The 27,851-nt window shown below is 40.0% G+C and overlaps 1 long non-coding RNA gene across 1 annotated transcript in view; it reads left to right on the top strand.

The window, feature by feature from the left end:
- The first annotated feature begins 4,857 nt into the window (after positions 1–4,857).
- Positions 4,858–27,851, top strand: part of LOC129653264 (uncharacterized) — a 190,639-nt gene continuing 167,645 nt past the window's right edge. Inside the window, exon 1 of the long non-coding RNA XR_008715028.1 lies at positions 4,858–4,960. This is a non-coding gene — a long non-coding RNA (uncharacterized LOC129653264). The remainder of the gene's footprint in view (positions 4,961–27,851) is intronic.

Here is a 27,851-nt window from a genome sequence, read left to right as displayed (position 1 = left end):
AGTACTTAGAATCCTGAAAGGGCCAAGCTTTTACCTACTTATCCTTGATGTAACCTTAGAATCTCTCTTAACACAGCATTTTAATAGCCATTACCAGCCAATTTGTGTTATTATGCAAGTTGAGAGCTATTTGCTATTACTTTCTCTAAAGTTATCTCCAAATTCTGAAAGTATGGACTTTACTCCTTGATCGTAAGGATGAAAACCCTAAGCCACTCTGCCAAAGAAGCAGCTCTAATGAAGGTGGGGATGCTAGCACAGAATCCTAAAGTATGAAGTCCCAATGACCTGGAGAAGGAAGGTGGGTGTCAGCAGAAGGCACTGATGAAACAAACAAGAGACACAGAACTAAATAGTCTTGTTTTTTAATTCAGCCAGTTCTGATTTCCTTCTGATATGAGGTTCATTAAACCTTCAAACTATCCCAAAAGTGTATAACAACCAGATTTCTCTCCAGTCGAATTCAATCTTTCAGGTTAATTTAAACATGGTGTATAATCATGCACTGAATCATTTGTACATGATCCACACTTCTCACATCGTTTGCCCATGCTCCCTCACATCACTGTGTTCAGTTACTCACCCAGGATCCATTTTCTCTTTTCTAGCTCACACCAGCATCCCCTGGTGTGATCACATCATCTCTCACTCTAGCAGCCTCAGGATCCTAGCCATACAGCTTGTGCATCAGACCCTCACCAGCCTGGAAGATTTCTCCAGGATTCAGGACATCCTTCACTATGAGTGGTGTCTACAGCTTGAGTCACAAGGTTGAACAGCACGGTTTATAGATAACATGAATAGTAAAAATACATGGTGCTTTTTTTCCCTCCATACACACACACACACTTTAGAATGCTTGACAGAGTACAGCTGTATAACGAGAAGGTTTATTTCCCACCTTTAACTAAGCTTGCTTCATAGCAGGGTATGCTTGCTTCAACAGCAAGGCCTCAGTTTTTCTTAGTCTAGGATAGACTTGGTGATGTGAAGTTGAAGGTACAGCCCTGGAGCCAAGGAGGATAGCTTTGCATAATAAAGAGGAAAGATGGTTGAAGGTTGGAGTCCAGGCAAGATCCAGGAGTAAGTAACGGGCAAAAGGGCAGTTGTGCAATTATTGCAGCAAACCCCCAGGGTTGACATGGCTGAGAAGGGAATTTGAGGTATAGATAGATTCTAGTGGGAACATTTAAGATATTTGTGGTGACAGGGAGCTCAGCTTGGTGCTCTGTGATGACCTAGAGGGGTGGAATGGGTGGGGTGGGAGGAGAGGTTCAAGAGGTTCATATATGTATATGTATACACATATACATAAGTATGTGTGTATACTTATAGCTGATTCACATTGTTACAGAGCAGACATGAATACAACATTGTAAAGCAATTACCCTCCAATTAAAAATAAACGTTAAAAAAAAAAGTTTGTGGTGAGATGTATGTAAAAGTCCAACTTTATGACTTGTTGATGCCAGCCCCTGTCTTAGGGTCATTGAACTCCTTTGGAATTTGAAGAGGTTTCAACTTCTACAACCAGGATAAAGCAAAAATAGAAGGAGCTGTAGGAAAGGCAGTGCTAGAGTCGGGGAGATCACATGTTTTCAGAGAGAGACATTTTTGAGTTTGTGTGGGATTATTTGAGTTAAGGTGTCTACACTATTAAGTATAGCCTTTCCCACCCTAATATTCCTTGTCTGAAGCTTAGAGCCCTGAAAATTATTTGAGGAACTCTTTTCTCAGTTTCCTCAAAGTTCGTATAACTAGTATTATTCTAGATGCACTTAGAGGGGCTAAGTTAGTACATATTGGTTTGGCCAAAAAGTTTGTTCGATTCCCCATACTCTCTTACAGGAAAACACCAAATGATCTTGGCCAACCTGATATATTAAACACTTCAGAGCAAGAGCTGACCAACTACTACTGGAGGTAGGCCACTGCCTGATCTTGTAGATAAAATTTTATTGCAATGTGGCTACTCTTATTTGTTTATATATTACATATGGTGGCATTCATGCTATAATGGTAGGGTTGAGAAGCTGGGACAGAAAATCAAAGGCCCACTGTTTTGTATTCTTTCATGAGAGGATCACTTAGGTGCTACCACAAGAGGAGACAGAGGAGAGGCCCAGGGAAACAAAGTGCATAATGCTTACAAGTCTTAGACGCAGGAGGCACAACGTGCCCACATGGTCACATGACTAGGGTGGTCAGGAAGCAGAAAACAGGAGTGGAGGGTCAGGTGTGATTGCTCTGGTCACTTGCCAACTTTACTATCAATAGGGTTTCTGTTGGGAAGGCAGAGCGGGTCAGGGTGAACAGTGGAGCATTGGTGAGTTTGCATAATTTCAGCAGGCTTTGGGCTATTGCTGTGCTGTGCCGTGTACTTAGTCACTCATTCATATCCAACTCTTTGTGACCCCATGGACTGTAGCCCGCCAGGCTCCTCTGTCCGGGGGGATTCTCCAGGCAAGAATACTGGAGTGGGTTGCCATGTCCTCCTCCAGGGGTTCTTCCCAACCCAAGCATTGAATCCAGGTCTCCAACATTGTAAGTGGATTCTTTACCATCTGAGTCACCAAGGAAGCCCAAGAATACTGGAGTGGGTAGCCTATCCCTTCTCCAGGGGACCCTCCTGACCCAGGAGTCAAACCAGGGTCTCCTGCAGGTGGATTCTGAGGTGGTCTCTAATTATCTAACATCTGGTTCTGGGATAGTTAAGGCAGAGATGTATTTCCTCCAGAGGTTCACAGAAGTCAGTTTCTGAAGGGTAGCATATATATGGAAGGCCTGCTCCTGGCTGGGCCCTTTACTTTTTCTAAGAACTGCCTAGTCCTGAGAGGGGCAGTCTCTCCCCAACTAGAAAGATTTTTTTAAGATGTTAAAACATCATAATATGAAGAAAATAAAAAATACGTACAGTGTACCCACAAAACCTAAATTATGTTCTCTCTGAGCCTTTAATAAAGTGTGCCTGCTTTAGAGCAGTAGATCTTCATTGGGTCTTAATATTTTTAGGGAGCTCTGGTTGTGAAAAGCTGACCTAGTACATCTAGTAGCATCTTAAACAACCAGCTTAGAACTGAGTCTGGAGTGTGTCCTCATCAGGAGTGCCAAACTCTCAGATACACACTGCCAGGGAATCAGGATTAGCTCTACAGATGATACTGGCTTCTGCCAATGACTATACCGTAGACTTAGTCATATCTGGAAGAATCTAGACCCAAAAGGGAAATTTCATAGTTGCAACTTTGCCAGGATGCCAGTCAGTTTATATACCATGACCTATGAATTTAGACCCAGCTGGGGAAAAAAAAAATTCTTTAATGGCAATGCATTTATCAGAGCTTAGGGGAAATTTGAATCTACATGTAGTCCCCTTTCTCAGAAAAACAGAGTTCTTATGTAGAAATATGCAGTCGTGGCTGTCACAAGCCTTACTTTTATTTGAGAACTCTTTTTTTACCCATCCTGCACATATAAAACCTCTTACTTTGCCTTTCTTTATTGGAGTCCTTGTACCTGCCTCCTGAGAGCCACATCTGGTGTGGGCTCTGTTTAAGGGGATTACCTCTTTGAGGCTTTCTGTGCAGATATTTATCAGTCCTGTGGCCTCAACATTGCTTTTCCCTCTGGCATTATTTATCCTAAGAAATCCATCATTTAAGAAGATTTTGACCCTTGCCCCGACATCCTTTTAGCCAGAGCATTACCCTGGGAAAATGCCTAAAAACAGAAGCTGCAGTTGACATTTCTGAAGTCTGCACCTCTGAGCACATCTGCCATGTGATTCTTATTTCCCCCCGTATCTGCGTGTAAATGTTACAGGCTTTAAGTAACATTTCTTTCCCCCATAGTTTTTTTTTTTTTTTTTTTTCTGCAATCATGGGATAGGCCTCCAGTGCTTCATTTTCCTTGCTAGTTTTCCTGTGCCTTTTAGAAAGGCTCAGCTGAGGTTCTGACAGTTTAACCTCCTTCTGTAGTTTGTTCCTTTCCTTCTCTACCACATGGAAGGTCGGCAGCATTTACTAGACTAAGCGCTCTCTTTTCTCTCTACTTTTTGATTTCTAGCCCAGACAGGAATCATACTCAAATATTTAACCTTCAGTATAGCACAGGCACTGACCAATCAAAAGAGAGGCTGGCTGCAAATAAGGCCTATGGGCGTGTTGTTACATACCTGTGCCTTCTAGCTAAATATCCATCAGGCCCCAGACATTGGCTTTTTAAAAATTTATGCTTGTGTATTTTTTTGTGTGTGTCTTATGGGAGCCCTCACTGTGAGACATGAAAAGTTGGTACATTCTGATCAATAACATCATCTATTGTTCAAACAAATCCTCTTTACCTTCTACCCCCAAGTTGGTTAACTTTACCCAGGAAGTATTATTGCAGCATATCAGCATCTAAGGCAGTCCAGGACTCACTTTTCTGTAGTTTCCCCCAAGTCCCTGTTAGGATGCTTTATTTGTTCCCCACATTCCGTTGGAGGCCAAATTTCACACAATTCTGAGCATACTTCAGTAGCTGTATGCCCGCAATGGGGTGCTGGAGTGGGCTTACATAGGCTCGCAAAAGCTAGTCGTGTGCATCTATTCCCCAACCCACGTTCAGTGATACTGAATTCCAAGTTTGAAATTGGCCGTGGAGGCAGTATTCATATCACAGAAATTGGCAAATGCTACCAATAAGGTTAGGATTTTTTCAGAGAGTGGGTTGTTATATATTAACCATCACAAAAGTGCATTCCCACCTGCACTAACTGTGTTACCTTGAAACTCACCGCAATATATGCTATGAGTATTTATGCTGGTCTTTTTAAAGTTATCTATTTTTCCCCCCTTGAAATCCTTTTCTATAGCTATCACAACTTTGTAGAGTGGTTCCTCGACTCCATTTAAAGACTAACTTCAGTTTTAAAATGAGCAGTTCCTGAATCCAAGCTCCTTTGAGGGAAAAATGACAGGTAAGACTACACTCTTATTCTCTTGTTCTGTGGGATTTCTTTGGGTTGTAGCAATTCTTCTGAGTCTAGAACAAGTAAAACTTCTCCTCTCCTTTTCTAATCCAGGAACATCTCTTTTTCCCTGTCATATCTGCCAAATGGCCCCCAAGACTGTATTTTCACATTCAGGTATCCCTAGGCAGTCTTCTAAGATCTCCCAAGGAAAGCATTCCTTCTTTCTCCCAGAGCTCCAGTTATGATAATAAGATGATGCATATTTTTAAAGTAAATTCGTCTTCTTTCCTGAACAAATTTGATTCCTTGAAACTCATCCAGACACAGGCCTTTCTAGTCTTTCAAATTCAAAAAACACTGATTTTTTTCAGTTCCTTAATCCAAAAAGATACTGTATCTTTTATAAACTAAGAGTTTTTAGTCTTTTAAAAATGTTCATTAATAAAATCTACCCTCTTAGAATCTAATATACAGAGTGATGACTATAGTTAATAATACTTTATCATATACTTTCAAGCTGATAAGAGTAAATCTTAAGTGTTCTCACCATAAAAATGGTGATTATGTGTATGAGGAAGGTGTTAACTAGTGCTTTATTGGTAATCATTTTGCAATATGTAAGTATAGCAAATCAAGACATTTTATACCTTAAATTTACACAGTGTTACATGTCAATTACATATCAATAAAACTGGAAAATAAAAATTTACAGTGGGTCTTTAAAACCTGATGCCATGGTCAAAACTTATGTATTTAATGATTAACAAATCTGAAGCCAACCTAATATCATGAAACATGGTATATCAATTGGAAACCTATGAATGTGCTATACAACCTAGAAAATTCACCCTCCCCACTTTTCATATTAGGTCCTGAATGCAATTCAAAATAACATAAAAGAGGTGACTTCTAGAATGTGCCTTTAGCTCTTTCCTCCTAGTCATCTTTCAAGTTTAAGATCAAATACCACCTCTGTAAAGACCTCTCTGACTCTCCTGGCAGAGTCTTTCCTCTGTACTTTGTTCATTCTGTTTAATTATACTTGTATTGTGTAATAATTGTTTCATTAATTTCATTCTTCTACAGTACGCTTAGACCAAGTAATCTTAGACCAAGATACTTTTTATTCTTCTTTATACTCCCAGGACTTATGACAATGCCTATTGTATAGATGGAACTTCCTAATGTTTGATTGATTAATCATAGAATGCAAATGTCTTTCTAGGATTTATAAAGTTTACATAAAAAATTAAGAAGTGTGATGGAAAGCTAAAGTCAGTGGCTGCAGTGTTCCCTTTGAAAACTATTGCTCCTTTGGTGTGATCTGCAGTAGAGCAAACTGAAGGTAGTAATGCTACCATTGAGATGAATCCTTTAGTTTTCTTGTCCTTCTGTACAGGGTCAAAAATCTACTTTGAGTTTTACAACCCTGGTTATGGTAGTAGGTAGATGCAGAATCTCATCTTGCTTTGTTGATCCAATGACTTAGTGTACTCATTCTTTTATACCTTAATGAAATGAGCCCAGAACTTGAAGTCAGTAAGGTTGGATTTCCACTTTTGGTGGTGCCAATTAACATCTCTGTGTCCTGAGGCAGGTCATTTAATCTTGGTGAGCTTCTGCTTCCTTATTCATAAAAATGGCCTTAATAATACCTATATTTAAGGGTTGATTTGAGGGTCATGTTTGAGACCTTGCAGACAAGGATTCCCTAGAAATCAGTGTTTTTTTATGTGAGTGATTTCAACTAGAGTCAGCTAGAGTTAACTGTGGACTTGGATCCTGAACAATAGAGAAGCTCTGTATAATTATGAACCATTGCCATTTCTCCTCTGACATTTCAGGATATTCATCTTTCTCATCATAAAAAGAGCTAGCCTGAAAATGGCCATGCTTCATGGCTCATCCTGAAGTGAGTTTTTTTTTCTTTTGAAAGTTTGAACTGTTACAATTTCACCAGTTTCTCTGCCACCAAGTCAGACCACACAGGCTTTTTCCTCCCTTCAAGTCTCCCTCTCAAAGAAAATACTTCAATCTCTTTCTTGTGATTGTGTAGCTCAGAAAATGTCTAAAGCTATAAGCTTCAAACTTGGCAGAGTTATCGTCTTTGCCAAGAAAGAAAAATCAAGGAAAATTTGAAGGATAAACCTTTCACTGAATTTTTTTAGGTTAGGTAAATTTGAAAAATAATAGCTATTATTTACATGTTTTCATTCTCCTTGATAATAACATTGTGTGTTACCTAAGGAGATTTCAATATCACCATCCTGTTGACACATATAGGATGGAAACACATTCCTATTATAATCAGGGATCATGTGTAAAGCTTGTTATTGTCCTGCGAACAATGAATGCTTTCCGTCTTCTTTTAGAGTAATTTGTACCCAGGTCTTATATTGAAGTCAATGATAATAAGTAGAAGAGGTGATTATTTTTAAGGTACATCCCTACCCTAGAGGGAGGGTACTCCCCTACTTATAAGCACAAATGAAATTTTAACTTCAGATCTTCCTTTACCTAAATAGCTATACTTATGTGAAAAGACAAAAGGTGATTATTACCTAAGGACTGCTCTGAATGAATAGAGAATCTGAAAAGTGTCTTTGAAGGGAGTTGGAGGAGGTTGTATATATAGACTGTATAAGCAAAGTTAGCAAAAAAAAAAAAAAAAAGAGAGAGAGAGAGAGACTCAGAAGACAGAACCAAGAAGATGAAGCAATTGCCTTTTAATTGATCTATTTTATATATGAAGGAAGGAATATACTTAACTGCAATTCACTAAACACACCAGAGGACACTCTCAAAAATATAAGAAAGAAAGGAATAGTAAGAGTCTGGGTCAAGAGTATGGGATATGCAAAGCAACATGTGGATGTGAAATGAAGAGCAGAAAGATGCCCAGAGGATTTACATCTTAGCCTGTGCTCAAGAGTGACAAACACGTGAGCCTGCATGACAGGCTTGGCTGGCTGAAGTTTGCTTAGTAGTCAGCGGCCAGGTCTCCATGTGCTAAACACATTAAAGATAGAGCTCCAGGTAGTGTGCTAACCTTCAATTTACTCTTTTTCTAGATCTCCTCAACATTCACAATTTGTATTCCCTGGTGTGGCTTAGACAGTAAAAAGTCTACCTGCAGTGCAAGAGACCCAGATTTAACCCCTGTGTTGGGAAAATCCCCTGGAGAAGGGAATGGCAACCCACTCCAGTATTCTTGCCTGGAGAATCCCATGGACAGAGGAGCCTGGCAGGCTACAGCCCACGGGTCACAAAGAGTCGAACATGACTGAGTGAGTTTACTTCACTTCACAGAGAGAAAAAGTAAGAGAAAGATTTTTTTTTTTTAAATATTGTTGTAAAAGATACAACTTATAAGTTATAAATTCTAGAATTTTATGAATGGTGAACTCATAGATGAAAAAGAGTGTTAGGCATTTTGGCTGCAGGAAACAGTTACCTTAGTAATGGAAGTTTCTAGAAAGGGCATATGGGAAAATAGAGAAGAGAGTATTCTCACAGGAATCGAAGAACATCCATTACCCGAGATCCCAGATAGCCCTGGGCACTAGTGTTATATCTGTTGTCTCTGTAGGAGCAAGAATTTATAGATCTATGCTCTGATACCATTAACAAGGCTCTATTATTCTCTGTTTATACTTCTCATTGTGTCCTTTATAATTTCTCTTCCCACTATTTGGAGATCCAAAATGATGAAGACCATAGATTCTACAATTAAAATAACTGGTTTCAAACATCAACTCTATAACTTAGTAACTGTGCAAATCATTTAACCTCAATCTCCTCATCTGTAAATGGGAATAATAACGGTACTTTCCTCATTGGTTGTTTTGAATACTTAATAAGTTCATATACTTAAAGCCCTTAAGGCTAAAATATTCTATCAGTTTCCCGTATTCTTAATCTGGAGAAAGATATTGAATGTCTTGGAAAATTGTATTACTGCGTAGAGTTTTTCTTTTTTCTTTTTCTCCTTTTTCCTTCATTAAAAAAAAATGAGTTAATTTACAATGTTGTGCTAGTTTCAGATGTACAACAAAGTGAATCTGTTATACATATACATATATCTATTTTTTTAAGATTCCTTTCCCATATAAGTCACTATAGAATATTGAGTAGATTTCCCTGTGCTACACTGTAGATCCTTTTTATGTATTTTCAAAATTTTTATTTTATATTGGCACATAGTTGATTAACAATGTTATGTTTCAGGTGTACAGCAAGTTACATTCTTTACATATGCATACATACATATGTATATATAGATATGTGTATGTTACACATATCTCTTCTTTTTCAGATCCTTGTCTCATTTAGGCTATTACAGAATATTTAGTAGAGTTCCCTGTGCTATACAGTAGGTCCTTGTTGATTATTTATTTTAAATACAGCAGTGTGTACATGTCAATCTCAAACTCTCAATCTATTCCTCCCCCCTACCCTGCCCCTCTGTGGAGCTTTTCTTACAAAAGTATTGGATGGTTGGTGACCATTGTGCATAGATTGACCACATTTGGGTCAGATGTCTATGTTGTTCAATCAATGGCCAATCCTTATTTATGAAACCGCCAGGGCAATTACCCTCAGGAAAAGATTGTGGTATAGAGAGTTTTCCTTAGAAGGAATGGTGAGTGTGGAAGCTCCATGACTGACAAGCCCATTTTAAGAGGGATTAGTGTAAAGAGAATGCCTTACCTAATTAACTGAATCCATCCATCATGCTGCTATTAAAATCTCTGACCCTTCTTTCTTTCTCATTTAACTCCTGTAATTACTTCAATTAGGCATTTCTTCAATTATTATAATTACATATTTTATTGAAGACCGTCTCAGATGGTGTAATGTTGGTGAAATGATCTCTAAGGTTCCTTCCTGTCTTGATATTCAGTTAGAATGTCTTTACAATGATGCCTGTTAGTTTTGAGGGCAAGGACCCTGTCTTCTTGTTTGCTGCCATATTCCCAGCATTAGAGTAGTGACTGACATGTGGTAAGTGCTCAATAAATATAAGTTGAATAAATGAATAGAAAGGAGACTTGATAGAGAAAAATGGTCAAACTCGATGACTGGACATATATTTCATCAGTCTTCCCTCCATGTTTAATGTCTAATATCCTATTATAAGATAGAAAATTATCCATCACTCATATTTTACTGGCATATTTTTCTTATTAGACTAAAATAAACCTCTGGAGGTCAATGAAGTGAGCTGCCGTTGCTAAGTCGCTTTAGTCGTGTCCGACTCTGTGCGACCCCATAGATGGCAGCCCACCAGGCTCCCCCATCCCTGGGATTCTCCAGGCAAGAACACTGGAGTGGGTTGCCATTTCTGTCTCCAATGCATTAAAGTGAAAAGCGAAAGTGAAGTCGCTCAGTTGTGTCCAACTCTTAGCGACCCCATGGACTGCAGCCTACCAGGCTTCTCCGTCCATGGGATTTGCCAGGCAAGAGTGCTGGAGTGGGGTGCCATTGCCTTCTCCAGTGAAATGAGCTAGCCAAGCTTTAAACAGGAATAGGAGATGGAGATATACTTACCTAGAGTTGAACTAGCATGATGCTGATAACTAGAAAAGCCTCCACCAAAGTTGCTCTGCAGTTGCCATGGATACTATTTTGGGTGCTCTGAGGTGTCATTACATAGTGGAAAGAGTCATGTAGAGTTGGGCTCAAATCCAAGGCCTGTTCTTCACTGGCTCTATGTCCTTTAACAAGTTATTCAAACTCTCTGGAGCCTCAGTTTTCTTACTTTTAAAATGCATAGAAAGAAGAGTTGGATTGAAGATGATAATAATGATAGTTACCATCATTTTCCATTAAGTAACACAAACCCACCTCAGTTACTTTATAAAGTAAGTATTATTATTCCTATTAACAGAAGAGATAACCAAGGTGCAAAGAGGCAAACTAATTTGTTAAGATCATACAGCTAACAACAGTTGGAGCTAAAATTGAAACCCAGATTTGGCCTGAAGCTCACACCTTGAATAGAGCTCTTTTATATAAAGTGCCTGGCATATAACAATCATTTACTAAGTGGAAATGTTAAGATTACTTTCCAATACATGCTGCCCTCGGGACCTTCTCATCTTCACATTTCTCTCCTTTTACGAGAGCTTTTAAAATCCCCCCTTCCCCTTTCTGCCCCACCTTATTTCCTTACACAAACTCATGAACTTAAAAGACCTTGTAAATGAAGTGAGAAAACAGTCAATACAACTGGCTCCTTTCTAGTCAATGTCAGAGAAAGAAAGCCCATTTCCTTAGTGTAGGATCATCCAGGGGTTAATCTGTATCTTATAGTGCTGTGCTCAGACCCCCAGCATCTGGGTAAAAATGGGTCAGGTAATCTTCTCTACTCAAGTAAACACTGAGAAGTGGGTGTTAGAAGCTTTCTCCCAATCTGCATTGCTTTTTTCTAGTGTTCTGAGCTCCAGCCATGAGAGATTCTTTATAAAACCAAATTTGATTCTGTCCTCTGGATCAAAGAAATGATTACACCCTGGAGGGCTAAAACTATTATACAAGAAGAAAGGGAAGAAGAAGGTAAATGCTGAGATAGGGAATAATTACTGCCAAAGGTGAAGGAGATTGACTGGGAGTATGATACCTGTATAATTGAGGCAGAGCGAATATAAAAATCTGTGCTTGCTCATAGCATGCGCATTCAGAGGTCCTTGGTGGCCTGTATGTACAGCAGGTGGGGTGCTTAAATGTCTGCTTCTCTTGGATCTTTGCTTTTATAATCTGCTTTTACAAGGGCTATTTAAGGAATCTACTTTACTGCTGGCAGGGGAGTAGAGCACAATAAAGCTATCTTTAAAAAATAATTCCAGTTATCTTAAATTTCTTACGGCATTCTTTGAGTATTAAATCCACAGAGGAAGGTGATGTGCAACTCTCTCTTGACCTTAAAAATAATTTCTGATAATGGTTGAGTTTCCCAATGTAAGCTCAGATGGTGGGGTGACTGGGATGGGAAATCAGAGAACCATATAGATGTGAATCTACATATGTAATTTCCTGCCTCTGTGGGTTCTGTTCTTTCCTGGAAGCTGGAGTTTTTTTCTGGTTTTTCTAGAAACCTATTTCAAGTTATCCTGGATTTTGGAGAGACTTGCATCCCCTCCAACAAGCTGTTGTTGTTGTTGCTTAGTTGCTAAGTTGTGTCTGACTCTTTGTGACCCCATGAACTGCAGCATACCAGGCTTCCCTGTCCTTCACCATCTCCCAGAGTTTGTCCAAACTCATGTCCATTGAGTCAGTGATGCTATCCAGCCATCTCATCCTCTGTTGTCCCCTTCTTTTGCTCTCAATCTTCCCCAGCATCAGGGTCCTTTCCAAGGAGTCAGCTCTTTGCATCAAGTGGCCAAAGTATTGGAGCTTCAGCTTCAGTCCTTCTAGTGAATATTCAGGACTAATTTCCTTTAGGATCGACTGGCTGGATCTTCTTGCAGTCCAAGGGACTCTCAAGAGTCTTCTCCAACATCACAGTTCAAAAGCATCAGTTCTTCGGTGCTCAGCCTTCTTTATGTCAGACTCTCGCATCCATACACAACTACTGGAAAAACCATAGTTTTGACTATTCAGACCTTTGTTGCCAAAGTGATGTCTCTGCTTTTTAATATGCTGTCTAGGTTTGTCATAGCTTTTCCTTCAAGGAGCAAGTTGTATTGGACAAATAAACAAGGAGCAAGGAAGAGTTGTAGCTGAGGAAATTCTAAGATCTTTACTTCCTCATTGACCTTCATTTTCTCGATTGCTAGTTTTATTTCTATGATAAGATTCATGCTCGATTTGGATGTGATGTGGTTTGTTAGAGAGAATGTGTTGCTCTGCTTGAAGTTTAGAGCTTGTACTGGTCCTTCCTGACCCTCTTTTTTTCTCTTTTCCTCTCCTTCTTCCTCTTTGTGGTCATGTTTCTCCTTCTGCTTTCTCCTTTTCTCTTTTTCATCCTATTTTTTCAATGTCCCCACCTGTATTTTATTTTTTGTCCATTCTATTTCCTCCGCTTCAACTTTTATTTTACTTTGTTTTCCTTCTTCCATATTTCAAACTTAACTCTTCTTTAGTTTTGTCCTGAATAGTCCCCCTTTATAATATTTTATTTTTCTCCAAAATAAGGCTACTTGGGTATCATCTTTTCAAAAAAGCATGCATCTTTAATGGTCATCAAACCCCCAAGGGACAGAAGTAGAGGTGAAAAGCTCAGTTCCTCAACATTCAGATGGGCTGATAGAGGGTTGAGAGATGGAGTTAGAGCCTGAAGACTTAGCTGGAGCACCAAACCATTAGTTCAGGATGCACACTGCCTACTTATCTCTGGATGACTCTCTTGGTCCCACTCAATAGGAGACCATTTTGTCAACCATCTGACCATTTATACCAGAGTTTTGAATTTATATATCTGTTGATTTCTGTTCCCACTGCCCAACAAATCTGTAATTATTTTCTTTTGAAGAAAAATATTAATACAGTTAAAAGCCTCCCATAGGTGCTTACTCGCTCACCATGCTTAGTAACATAATGGGAGTACAGCAGAGATAACACTGCAAATCATTATTAATGAGGACTCTGACTGAGAGAAGTAGAAAATCAATGTGAGAGCTGGACAAAGTATCTGTGTATCAGTCATCAGAAGAAGAAGGGAGCATGGGGTACAGACCTTGTGAAAAGTGTTGTGAAATGTACTGCAGCCAGAATCAGTAAAGAGGCAAAAGCAAAGCCAGTGTGAGTGGTAAGGGACCAACAAATGGGTGAAGCAGGAAGAGGGAGTTTGGGGGGGTAAAAGGGCTAAGCTGAAGGCTGTGATGTATACTTAGATATGCACTGCCCAGTCCGTCAAAGAAACATAGTCAACCCTTGAACAACAAGAGTCTGAGTCTTGGGAGCCTTGTGGGTCCAATTACATACATGTGGATAAATACTGCAATACTACACGATCTGAGGTTGTTTGAATCTGCAGATGCAGAACCACAAATGTGGAAGAACCGTATATATAATGGGGAACTGAATATGAAATTTAACTATAATTAAAGACAGGTTTTTCAACTGGGCTGAAGGTCAGTGCCTCTCAGACGCACATTGTTCAAGGATCAGCAGTCATTGCCCCAGTTTCAGGGAGCACTGTCTGTAGACAGCCTTCAGTTCTCAGTCCATTTATGGATTGGATCAGCTACAGAGAGCACCTTGTGTGAAATGACATGCATCTAATTACTGATAGAAGTGGGAGGAAAAATATTTAGCCAGTGCAGAACAACTCCATTGATATATTTTAGCCCCAGGGCTCCCCATGGGACTGTCCATGGCTGAATTGCAGCTCAGCTTCTCCCTTTGCTCAATCTTCTTTCCTTTCCCCCCCACAGTTGCTTTCCTAATGAGAATCCTCCACACTAACCCTCATCTTAGTCTGTTTCCCAGAAAACTCAACCAGGGCAGTCAGTGCCAGGGTAGTCCAAGAAAGCAGGGATTAAGATGGAATTTTGGAGCTGAATGATTGACTACCCACCTGGCAATGAGTCTTCCATCACTAGCAGAGCAGAGAGAACCCCTGGCACAAGGAGAAAGTTCAGTTATTAAGAATTTTACCAGGGTTGGATGGTACACCAGTGAGGGAAATGCTACGCTTCAAATGTGAGAAATACGGGGAAAAATCTTAATTAGAAGAACAATGGAATTGAGTAGCTATTACTAAGCTTGATTTATGTAGTGAGTTAGGATATAGCAAACCAGGGCCCATGGGTGAAATTCTGCCCACTGCTTATTTTTATAAATAAAGTTTGATTGGAGCAAAGCCCTCTTTATCATTTACATATTGTTTATAGCTATTTTTGCACTACAAAGGCAAGTTGAATAGTTGTGATAGAGACTTTATGGTTTCAAAGCTTAAAGTGTTCATTATATAGCCCTGTAAAGAAAAGTTTGCTGACCTCTGCATAAGAAAAAGGAGAAGGCAATGGCACCCACTCCAGTACTCTTGCCTGGAAAATCCCATGGACGGAGGAGCCTGGTAGGCTGCTGTCCATGGGGTCGCGAAGGGTCGGACACAACTGAGTGACTTCCCTTTCACTTTTCACTTTAATGCATTGGAGAAGAAAATGGCAACACACTCCAGTGTTCTTGCCTGGAGAATCCCAGGGATGGCAGAGCCTGCTGGGCTGCTGTCTATGGGGTCACACAGAGTTGGACACGACTGAAGTGACTCAGCAGCAGCAGCATAAGAAAAAAGAGAAAGAGTTAGAATGATTAACAAGCAATTTCAGAACCAAATGTGAGACCCAGAAAGCCTTTTGATAGGCTACTCTCATCTCATGTAGTTGGAGGGCAGATAAAGCTATGGAGCTAAATCAGGACTTCATCAGTGGAGTGACTGAACTTCAAAGAAGGTTAAACTCCCAACCAAGGAAGGTCTATTATGCTAAGGTCAGGACTCCAGTTAGGAAAGAAGGGATCACTGACACATAGGATAGAAACATATAGATTTATGCCCCTAATAAAGCTGAAACTCCAGTATTTTGGCCACCTCATGCGAAGAGTTGACTCATTGGAAAAGACTCTGATGCTGGGAGGGATTGCGGGCAGGAGGAGAAGGGGATGACAGAGGATAAGATGGCTTTATGGCATCACTGACTCGATGGACATGAGTCTCAGTGAACTCTGGGAGTTGGTGATGGACAGGGAGGCCTGGCGTGCTGCGATTCATGGGGTTGCAAAGAGTTGGACACGACTGAGCGACTGATCTGATCTGATCTGAATAATGTTAAATTTCTAGATAATCCTGAATCTTTTGAGCCTGTAGAGGTGGCCCACCCATCCCTATTAATAGATAACATACTCCTTTTCTTGCTTGAAGAAAATGGAGCCAGCTGTCCCCTGAGAAACATATGCTGTCCTCAGGATCTGTCCCATCTTCCTTTTTGGTCAGTAGACTTTGTAACTGGCAGCCAGAAGTGTACAGAGCCTGCAAAGGAAGAAAAGAAGCTATACTTTAAAAGACATGCAGGACTTAGAATGTACTGACAGGAACTGGGAGAATATATATGTGAGACTGGATTCTGAGGGTGCTTGATCAAGGGGACTAAATATATTGCTGGATAAGGGAGATTTTATTGCATTAGGACCATTCCTCTGAGATACAGGATTTAATACTATGTCAAGAACCCTAGTAATATGGCTGACTTGCTACAAAGCCTAGAAGCCTGAAAAATCAATAGCCTATGCTGAGTGAGGCTGAAATGCCAGAATTTCTGTGGAAGAGGAATGAGAAAATTATTAAAAGACCCAGGAAAGGAGGCATACTGAAATGGATATACTGTGTAAAGCCACACCACCTGCCAGCTGATTATGTTCCTTGGGAAGACCCAGAAGATATACAATTTACCAAAGTCTCAAGGAAAGCTCTGATGAGAAGGTCACCAGCATCAGGAATTTCAGTGATACCTCTCACGTATATAGGTCATGGATAATGACAGAAGAAGCTGTCACAGGACAAAACTCATTAATAGCAAAGGGATGATTGGATCCCTAAAACAAATGAGGACAGGTGGCTGTGTTTAACAGTCAGAAGCCAGGTGGATGTAATTTTTATAAAGATCAGCAAGGTTGAAATAGCAAGAAGACGGGACCTGAATGAATTGTTAACAGACTCTGGCACCCAGTAGATGTGGGTGAATAGATGTGCACCAAACAAAATTATTATTCAACTTGTACCATCAGAGGATAAGGCAGAGGATAAGATGGTTGAATGGCATTACTGACTCAATGGACATGAGTTCCAGGAGATGGTGAAGGACAGGGAAGCCTGGTGTGCTGCCATCCATATGGTCACAAAGAGCTGGACATGACTGAGGGACTAAACAACAGCCATCAGAGGAAATCAAGAGGCTGAGGGCAGTCACCCAAATAAAAAGTCATGATTCTTTGCCTGTTTTCTGGATCTGAACCAGTTTTTGGATCCTGAATTTGTTTATTGAAGAGGAAATAGGGCCTCCTGAATGAAAGACTGCAATACCATAGCAAGTTATGCAGTAATGTCACTACAAGTTTCCCCAAAGCAATATATAGCAATTTACTCAGGAACCTTGTGAAAAAAATAATATTCAACTAATTTGAAGACTGTTGGATACCATGTTGAAGTTAACATTGACACCTGGAAACATGACATATTGTAGTCCCTCTATTAAGACAGAGACTATGGCGTCCAGGTAAAATATTGACTTTGACACAGGTATAGCTTGTTGTTTTTTCCTTGAGTTTGTGACTCGTCCAATAGCAATCTCCCCAGTCTCCAAAAGTACAGTTGCTAATTGGGGCAACCTCCACATTGGGTCCTTGGTCAATTGAGTAAGAGCTTTCTATAGTAACAGAGGTCCAAGTGCAAGTGCCTAAACTTCCCCTATCTGTGCAAAAGACATTAACTTTTAAAAAGTATTGTGTTCCAGGGGTGGGAAGAACAGAAGTTAATGCTACCATTAAGGATCTAAAGGAAATGAGTGGTGGTCTCAATTATATCTCCACGTAAGTCACCATATGACACTTAAAGCAAAACCAGACTGATCCTACCACAGATCAATCCAATTGTAGTCCTTATTGCACCTGCATGCCAAATGAGGCATCTCTTGCTAAGAAAGGTTAAAATGGCCTAGATACATGAATATAGCATGGATTTAGCCAATGTTTGGTTTCCTATCCCTGTTGGAAGAGCAGATCAGAACAGTTTATACTTCTGCAGACTAGACAATAATACATTTGCGTTTTATCCTCAGTTCAGTTCAGTTCAGTCACTCAGTTGTGTCCGACTCTGCAACCCCATGAATCGCAGCACACCAGGCCTCCCTGTCCATCACCAACTCCCGGAGTTCACTCAAACTCATGTCCATCGAGTCGGTGATGCCATCAAGCCATCTCATCCTCTGTCGTCCCCTTTTCCTCCTGCCCTCAATCCCTCCCAGCATCAGAGTCTTTTCCAGTGAGTCAACTCTTCGCATCAGGAGGCCAAAGTACCTGTTTCAGCTTTAGCATCATTCCTTCCAAAGAACACCCAGGACTGATCTACTTTAGAATGGATTGGTTGGATTTCCTTGCAGTCCAAGGGACTCTCAAGAGTCTTCTCCAATACCACAGTTCAAAAGCATCAATTCTTTGGCGCTCAGCTTTCTTCACAGTCCAGCTCTTATATCCATACATGACCACTGGAAAAACCATAGCCTTGACTAGACGGACCTTTGTTGGCAAAGTAATGTCTCTGCTTTTGAATATGCTATCTAGGTTGGTCATAACCTTTCTTCCAAGGAGTAAGCGTCTTTTAATTTCATGGCTGCAGTCACCATCTGCAGTGATTTTGGAGCCCAAAAAAATAAAGTCTGGCACTGTTTCCCCATCTATTTCCCATGAAATGATGGGACCAGATGCCATGATCTTCATTTTCTGAATGTTTTATCCTCAGGGCTATGTTAATTCTTCTATCTTCTGGTGTCAGTAAAATTTGCAAGAGTCCAGTGATCAGGAGCTTTCTTGGATATTCCCTCAAAAATAAATGCAAATGATGGCATCTTGCTCTTCCCATCACAAAGAAGCATGCATAGGCCTTTTGAGGCCCTAATGAATGGAAGTCACTCAATCCTGTCCAACTCTTTGTGACCCCATGGGTTGTAGCCTGCCAGGCTCCTTTATCCATAGAATGCTCCAGGCCAGAATACTGGAGTGGGTAGCCATTCCTTCTCTAGGGGGTCTTCCCAACCCAGGGATCAAACCCAGGTCTCCTGCATTTCAGGTGGATTCTTTACTGTCTGAGCCACCAGGGAAGCTTAAGAATACTGGAGTGAGTAGCCTATCCTATCTCCAGCGGATCTTCCCAACCCAGGAATTGAACCAGGTTCTCCTGCATTGCAGGCAGATTCTTTACCAGCTGAGCTACCAGGGAAGCCCTGGAAGTAGCATATTTTACATCTAAGAACACTGCTTCATCTATTATACAAAAAAATTTGTATAATAAATAAAGTCTCAGCTTTGAATCAGGCCCAGAGCAGGAAAGGATTCTTCAGAAGATCTGGTCTTTGGGCCAGGTAGCCTGCCACTTGGGTCATTCAGTATGGCAGACTTTATGGTATTAGAGATCAGTGATGAGAAAAGATACCACGTGGAGTTTGTGGCAACATCCAATAAAAGAATCAAAAGGCACCTTGGGGTTCTGGAGCTGGGTCCATGCTACCTTCAGTAAAAAGTTATGTGCTGTTTAGTTGCTAAGTTATGTCCAACTCATTTGTGACCCCATGCATTGTAGCCCACCAGGCTCCTCTGTCCATGGGATTTCCCAGGCAAGAATACTGAAGTGCATTGCAATTTCCTTCTCCAGGGGGTCTTCCCAACCCAGGGACTGAACCTACGTCTCCTCCATTGGCAGGCAGATTCTTTACTGCTGAGCCACCAGGGAAACCATACTGTTTCCAAAAAACAACTTCTGATGTGTCTTTGGGCCCTAATAGAGACAGACTAGAGATAGAACGTGGAACATCAAATGATCATTTGTTTAGAACTGCCATTAGGATTCGAGTTTGGTCAGGCCTACCAAATCATAGGATTACAATTTATTGTAAAATTTACCTGTACGTTGTCCATTTTGGATCAAGTACAGGAAGGACAGGGCATGAGCAGGTAGTGTGAACAAGTAGCCTAGATTCCATGACATTAACCACTATTACAGGAGTGTCCTTCCATAAGTCCATATCAGTAACCTACGTGTCATCTTACAACTAGCTCACGGGAGAGAAAAGTAACTTAGCTTGATTTAAGGATGGATCAGCTTTTTATGTAAAGGTATGTTGAAAATGTATAGCCACTGCAAAGCATGGTGTCTCAGGAGTGAATGTGCAAAACAGTGGCAAGGAAAGTCTGCCCCAAATGCTTGTGCACTGTTGTGGGAATGTAAACTGGTACAGTCATCATGCAAAATACTATAGTTACTCCTCAAAAAATTAAAAATAGAACTACCATATGATCCAGCAATCCTACTTCTGGATATCTATCAGAAAAAAATGAAAACAAATAATTAAAAAAATATATATACACATCCCTGTATTTATTGTGGTATTATTTACAATAGCCAAGACATAGAAGCAACCTGTGTCCACTGATAGCTAAATAAATAAAGAAGATATGGTTATCTTTTGCCCCAGAGGGAAAACACTTTCATCATTGAACTATAAGTTATGGCTACTACCTGGGAACTTGGAATTCTTTGAGTCCAGTTACCAGCAGGCATGAAGAGGTATAATCTTCATTATAATCTTGCCTTCAAAGAGGCAAGAGTAACTGACTCTGCTCAAAAAGAAAGTCTGTGCCTGTTACAGAATCTAATCTATGAAAGTATGAAATTTATTTGGCATCCAGGTGATCTATTTGGATACTTCTTTGCCTAATCATGATGGTAAACAGATAAGTGAAGACAATTTAGCCCGAGAAAAGCATAGTGATCAGGAACTCAGACCACTCAGGAATGAGGATCTGTGGTACATCATCAGATCAATCACTGGGAAGAGCTGAAAAACTAGCTAAGGGTGAGGGGAATCTGGATTGAATAGTATAGTAGTGAGGTGATTAGTATCAGTTGTCACTCTGAGACTTACAGAAGTTTATTCTAGCCAGGGCCAGGACTAGAGTGAGTCAGCAAAATATCTAGGGTGGAAAATTCAGAGATGGTCTCCTTCAGGGTCATGTAAGTGCTGAATGTATACTTTTATGACTCTGGGAATGAGTGTGTACTTAAGAATGAAGAACCTAAATCCATCAGGAAGACATAGCAATTAAAAATATACATGAACCTAACAGTAGAGCCCCCAAATACAGAATTAAAAGGAGAAATGTACAATTCTGCAATAATATTGGGTTGGCCAAAAAGTTTGTTTTTCATAAGCTCTTATAGAAAAGCCCTAACGAACTTTTTGGCCAACTCAATAGTTGAAAATTTTAGTACCTCATTTTCAATAATACAGCATTTGAGTACAAGCTCAACAAGGAAACCAGACTTAAACAATGCTATACTCCAACTCCCAGGGCCTCCCAGGTGGCGCTAGTGGTAAAGAACCCACCTGCCAATATAGGAAACACAGCAGATGTGGGTTTGATCCCTGGGATGGGAAGATCCCCTGGAGGAGGGCATGGCAAACCACTCCAGTGTTCTTGCCTGGAGAATCCCATGGACAGAGGAGCCTGGTAGGCCACAGTCCATAGGGTCACAAAGAGTTGGACATGACTGAAGTGACTTAGCCCATACTCCAACTAGACCTAAATGACATCAACAGAGCACTCTATCAACAACGTAACACATATTCTTTTTAGCTGCATACTAAACTGTGTGGATCACAATAAACTGTGGAAAATTCTGAAAGAGATGGGAATACCAGACCACCTGACCTGCCTCTTAGGAAACCTGTATGCAGGTCAGGAAGCAACAGTTAGAACTGGGCATGGAACAACAGACTGGTTCCAAATAGGAAAAGGAGTACGTCAAGGCTATATATTGTCACCGTACTTATTTAACTTCTATGCAGAGTACATCATGAGAAATGCTGGACTGGAAGAAACGCAAGCTGGAATCAAGTTTTTGGGGAGAAATATCAATAACCTCAGATATGCAGATGACACCACCCTTATGGCAGAAAGTGAAGAGGAACTAAATAGCCTCTTGATGAAAGTGAAAGTGGAGAGTGAAAAAGTTGGTGGTTGGATGGCCTCAACAACTCAATGGACATGAGTTTGGGTGGACTCCGGGAGTTGGTGATGGACAGGGAGGCCTGGTGTTCTGCGATTCATGGGGTCGCAACGAGTCAGACACGACTAAGCGACTGGACTGAATGAAACATTCTCTAGGATAGATCATATGTGAGGCATAAAATTAGTATCAATTTAATTTAAAAAGATTGAAATTTTTAATAGTGTGGTCTTCTGCTACAATGGAATGAAGTTAGAAATCAGTATCAGGATAAACTTGGGAAAATTCATGAATATATAGGAATTAAACAACACAAACAATGGGTCAAAAAAGAAATCACAGGTAAGTTAGAAAATACATTGTGATGAATGAAAACAATTCAGTTCAGTTCAGTTGCTCAGTCGTGTCCAACTCTTTGCGACCCCATAAATCACAGCACACCAGGCCTCTCTGTCCATCACCAACTCCCAGAGTTCACTCAGACTCATGTCCATCGAGTCAGTGATGCATCCAGCCATCTCATCCTCTGTCTTCCCCTTCTTCTCCTGCCCCCAATCCCTCTCAGCATCAGAGTTTTTTCCAATGAGTCAACTCTTCACACGAGGTGGCCAAAAGTACTGGAGTTTCAGCTTTAGCATCATTCCTTCCAAAGAAATCCCAGGGCTGATCTCCTTCAGAATGGACTGGTTGAATCTCCTTGCAGTCCAAGGGACTTTCAAGAGTCTTCTCCAACACCACAGTTCAAAAGTATCAATTCTTTGGCTCTCGGCTTTCTTCACAGTCCAACTCTCACATCCATACATGACTACTGGAAAAACCATAGCCTTGACTAGATGGACATTTGTTGGCAAAGTAATGTCTCTGCTTTTGAATATGCTATCTAGGTTGGTCATAACTTTCCTTCCAAGGAGTAAGCATCTTCTAATTTCATGGTTGCAATCACCATCTGCAGTAATTTTGGAGCCCCCCAAAATAAAGTCTGACACTGTTTTCCCATCTATTTGCCATGAAGTGATGGGACCAGATGCCATGATCTTAGTTTTCTGAATGTGAGCTTTTTTCTGTTACTAATAGTATGTTTTAATTTTTAAATCTTTATTTCTTTACTTCTCTTCTGCAGTAATTCCATAGGTCTTTTACATTGCTTTTACAGTAATAAAAATAGTTAACATTATATAATGCTCACTATGTTCAAGTACCCTTCTGTATTCTTTTAAAATTTTTTAATTGAAGTATAGTTTAATTACATTGTTGTATTAGTTACAGATGTACAGCAAAGTGATTCAGATATATGTTTATATAGTCTTTTACATATTCTTTTCCTTTATCACAGAATATTAAATATAGTTCCCTGTCCTATACAGGAGGCCCTGTTGTCTATCTATTCCATATATGTTGTTGTTGTCGTTGTTCAGTCACTCAGTTGTGTCCAACTCTGCAACCCCATGGACTGCAGCACACCGTGCTCCCCTGTCCTTCACTATCTCCCACAGCTTACTCAAACTCATGTCCATTGAGTTGGTGATGCCATCCAACCATCTCACCCTCTGCGGTCCCCTTCTCTTCCTGCCTTCAATCTTGCCCAACATCAGGGTCTTTTCCAGTGAGTTGGCTCTTTGCATCAGATAGCCAAAGTATTGGAGCTTCAGCATCAGTCCTTCCCATGAATATTCCGTGTTGATTTCCTTTAGAATTGACTGATTTGATCTTCTTGCTCTACAAGGGACTCTTGAGTCCTCTCCAGCACCTCAGTTTGAAAGCATCAATTTCTTCAGCATTGTCTTCTTTATGGCCCAACTCTCACATCCATACATGCCTACTGGAAAACCCGTAAATTTGACAATATGGACCTTTGTTGGCAAAGTGATGTCTCTGATTTTTAATACACTCTCTAGGTTTGTCATAGTTTTTCTTCCAAGGAGAAGCATCTCTTAATTTCAAGACTGCAGTCACTGTCTGCAGTGATTTTGGAGCCCAAGAAAATAAAATCTGTCACTGTTTCCATTTTTCCCGATTTATTTGCCATGAAGTGATGGGACCAGATGCCATAATTTTAGTTTTTTTGCATGTCGAGTTTTAAGCCAGCTCTTTCACTTTTCTCTTTCACCTTCAAGAGGCTCTTTAGTTCCTCTTCACTTTCTGCCATTAAGGTGGTATCATCTGCATATCTGAGGTTGTTGATATTCCATATACAGTAGTTTATGTCTGCTAATTCCTCCCTGTTCCTTTCCCCTTTGGTACCACAAGTTTGTCCTTTTTTTTTTTTTTTTTACTAAAAAATAAGATAAAGAATACAATGATGCTTTACAATGTTGTGTTAGTTTCTGGTGTACAACAGATCAGTTATATATACATATATATATTCTTTTTCATATTATTTTCCATTATAGTTTATTACAAGATACTGTATATAATTCCCAGTGCTATGTAGAAGGACCTTGTTGCTTATCTATTTTACATATAGTAGTTTGTATTTGAAAATCCCAAATGTCTAATTTATCCCTGCTCCTCCCCACTCCTTTCCCCTTTGATAATCATCAGGTTATTTTTTTTTTCTATTTGTCAGTCTTTGTTTTTTATATATGTTCATTTGTATATAATATGATTATATAATTTCATATTTTAGATTCCACATATAAGTGATATGGTATGATATTTTTGTTTCTCTTTCTGACTTACTTCACTTAGTATGGTAATCTCTAGGCCCACCCTTGTTGCCACAAATGGCATTATTTCATTCCTTTTTATGGCTAGAAGTATTTTATTATAGATATATATCCCACAAATAAAGGTCTTTTTTGTCTATTCATCTGTTGGCGAACATGTAGCTTGTTTTCATGTCTTGGCTACTGTGAATGGTGTTGCTGTGAGCATGGGGATGCATGCAGCTTTTTGAAATGTAGTTTTGTCTGCACACATGCCCAGAACTGGGATTGCTGGATCATATTTTAAATTTATTGAAGAACCCCTATACTGTTCTCCATAGTGACTGCACCAATTTACATTCTGGTGTAGGAAGGTTTCCTTTTCGCTACACTCTCTCCAGTGTTTATTATTTATAAACTCTTTAATGACAGCCATACTGATGATGTGAGGTAATACCTCATTGTAATTTTAACTTGCATTTCTCTGATATTCAGCAACGTTAAGCATCTTTTTATGTGCCTGTTGGCCATCTGTATGTCTTCTTTGGAGAAATATCTGTTTAGGTCTTCTGCCTGTTTTGTGATTGGTTTTTTTTTTGTTGTTGTTTTTGTTATTGTGTTGTATGAGGTATTTGTATATTTTGAAAATTAAACCCTTGTCAGAAAAATTAACAAATATTTAACCAGACTGACCAAAGGAGAAAAGGAGAAGACCCAAATTACTAAAATCAAGAATGATATAGAGGACATTACTGCAACCTCATAGAAATGGAAAGGATTATAAGGAAATAATACAACTTAATATATGCCAATAAATTACATAACCTAAGTTAAATGAGTAAATTCCTATAAAGGTAAAAATTCCTATTAAAAAAACTGAAACTGACTCAAGAAGAAATAAAATATGAATAGATGTTAAAACAAGTATGAGATTAAGTTAGCTTTTAAAAAGCCTACAATTAAAGCCCAGGCCCAGTTGGCTTCAGTAGCAACCTCTAAAAAATGTTAAGGTAGAATTAACACCAAACCTTCACAAACTCTTTCCAAAACCTAGAAGAGGAGAGGATATTTCTCAACCCATCCTATGAGGCCAGCCCTGCTGCTGCTGCTGCTGAGTCACTTCATTCGTGTCCGACTCTGTGCTAACGCAATACAAAAATTATGTAAAAATTGAGGTACTACCTAAATGAAAAAGCCAAATTTTCAATAATCATTCATGGAAAAGACCTAAATTTGTCTTCAGAATGAAAGGGGGAAGGAGGCAGTCAATAAGGAAATGATTGTTGGAAAAGACCCTGATGCTGGGAAAGACTGGAAGCAGGAGGAGAAGGGGATGACAGAGGGTGAAATGGTTGGATGGCATCACTGACTCAATGGACATTAGTTTGAGCAAGCTACAGGAGTTGGTGATGGACAGGGAAGCCTGGCATGCTGCAGTCCACGGGGTCACAAAGAGCTCATCACGACTGAGTGACTCAACTGAACTTATAGGTGTTGAGAGCAGCCTCAGATGCTGGCAGGGGTGGTAGACCATGGTGGGAGAGATGTGGTGTAGGCGCTGCTCTAAAGGGGCTTAGAGTCTTTTGATAGATATGGGTGATAATCTCTCTAATCATATAACTGTTGTGCAGGATTAATGATGAGAATTTGGAACTTCTTTTCTCAGAGTATTTCAGCTACCCATTCTTATTCCTTCTCTGCTTGCAGCCTCCTCACTCACTGACTTACTCTAGATACTCTGGTTCCTACTGCACATATACTTTGCCTGAGGGTTAGGATAGCCTCCCAAAATGTCTGTAGGGCAGACAATTGCATCATGGACTTGGATACAGGTTCTGGGATAAATCTATGTGTGATGAGAAGTTGCGGGTTTTTGATGAGCAGGTCATGGACTTCAGGGCATCAGCCAACACCCTTAGTCAACATATTAATGTGGTTTTGTAAAGCATTTCCCACATCTCATCTCTTATTCCATGAAAGTTGCTTAAAGACTGACTCTCACTATATACTACAACCTTCTGAAAAATGAAAAAGAAAAAGAGTATGAATTGAAATTCTACTGCTTATTACTTATATGATTCTGGCAAAGTTACAAAACAACTGTGAGCTAAAGTTTTCTCAGATATAAAATGAAATGGGAGTAGCTGTGCAGCCCACCTCTCAAGGATTGTTGAAAATATAAAAGTATTGAAAGTGAGCATTTCATAAACTGTAAAACACTATGTAATTGTAAGGTTTATTATTTTCAGCTGTTCCTACTTCATTGTAAATATTGTAAATGATATTGCCTGTCAGTTTTCTTTCTGTATCTCAGGATACTGAAAGAATAGAAGTTTTAAGGCAAAAAAGGAAGGGATGATTTGGGAGAAGCTACATGATTTAGTTGTTAAGGCTGAATCTGAGCATGTGTCTAACTGGGATGGAGATTGTACTGGATCAGCTTGAGAGATGTGAATTGGTGGTAGAGAAATCTGGCAACATTAAATTAATTACCTTGCAGTTCTCCAAGAGAGAGCTATGGACCATACAGTGTCCAAAAAGATATGAGTACTGGTAACTTCATTCATTCGTTCATTAGTTCATTCATTCATTTAAAAAACATTCAGCCATATTTCACTTTGTGCTCAATCCCAGGAGACTTGAATAAGACAAAATTACGCAGAGTGATGGCAGAGACAGACCAACACCTATTTCAGTGTAAGGTGTCAAAGCCGAGACAGAGGTAGCAAGGCTGTGAGAGGAGCCAGAGGAGCGGCATCTATATTGGATTAGGAAGCTCAAGAAAGATTTCTTGGAAGAAGTGATGCTTGAGCTGCATTTAGAAGAATGAGTAAGTCTTAGATGACGTAGGGACAGAGAGAGTGTTTTCCTGGAAGAGAGAACAATATGTGCAAAGATTTGGAAGCCTGAAGCAGTCTGTTGTATTTTAAGGAATCACAAGTAGTTTCAAATGACTGTTTTGAAAATGTGTGGTGAAGGGTGGGCGGAAGAAGAGAGGTGTGTGTGGAGGTGGGAGAAGAGAGAAATAGGGGAGCACATAACCAGAATATCTGAGCTTGATCCTGAGAGCTGTGTGGGACCTGAAAACAGGGCAACAGTGACATGGTCAGAATTACATTTTAGGAAGAGGGTGGAACTGATAGGAAAGAGTTAGGTCCAGAGGCAGGAAGCTCAGTTAGACATGTGAACAGCAAGTACAAGGGCAAGAATAAGGCTGTAGGCTGGCTGTGGGATGGAGAGGAGGGAACAAAGCTAAAAGAGGCTGCACAAGTTGATAGCACAGGGTTCTGTGGCTGAATACAGGACATGTGTGACAAGACAGACAGCCTCTCAGAAGCTGGAAAGTGCAGAGATCATTTAAGTTTGGTCACTTAACTCCTTCTATTAAAACCTTTCTAGTATAGGTATCGGAGAAGGCAATGGCACCCCACTCCAGTACTCTTGCCTGGAAAATCCCTCGGATGGAGGAGCCTGGTAGGCTGCAGTCCATGGGGTCGCTAAGAGTCGGACACTACTGAGCAACTTCACTTTC

Source organism: Bubalus kerabau, chromosome 5, assembly GCF_029407905.1.
Source record: "Bubalus kerabau isolate K-KA32 ecotype Philippines breed swamp buffalo chromosome 5, PCC_UOA_SB_1v2, whole genome shotgun sequence".
In the NCBI taxonomy this organism is placed as follows: Eukaryota; Metazoa; Chordata; class Mammalia; order Artiodactyla; family Bovidae; genus Bubalus; species Bubalus kerabau.
Note: the sequence above shows the minus strand (reverse complement) of the source record. Positions and strands in the feature narration are given on the sequence as shown.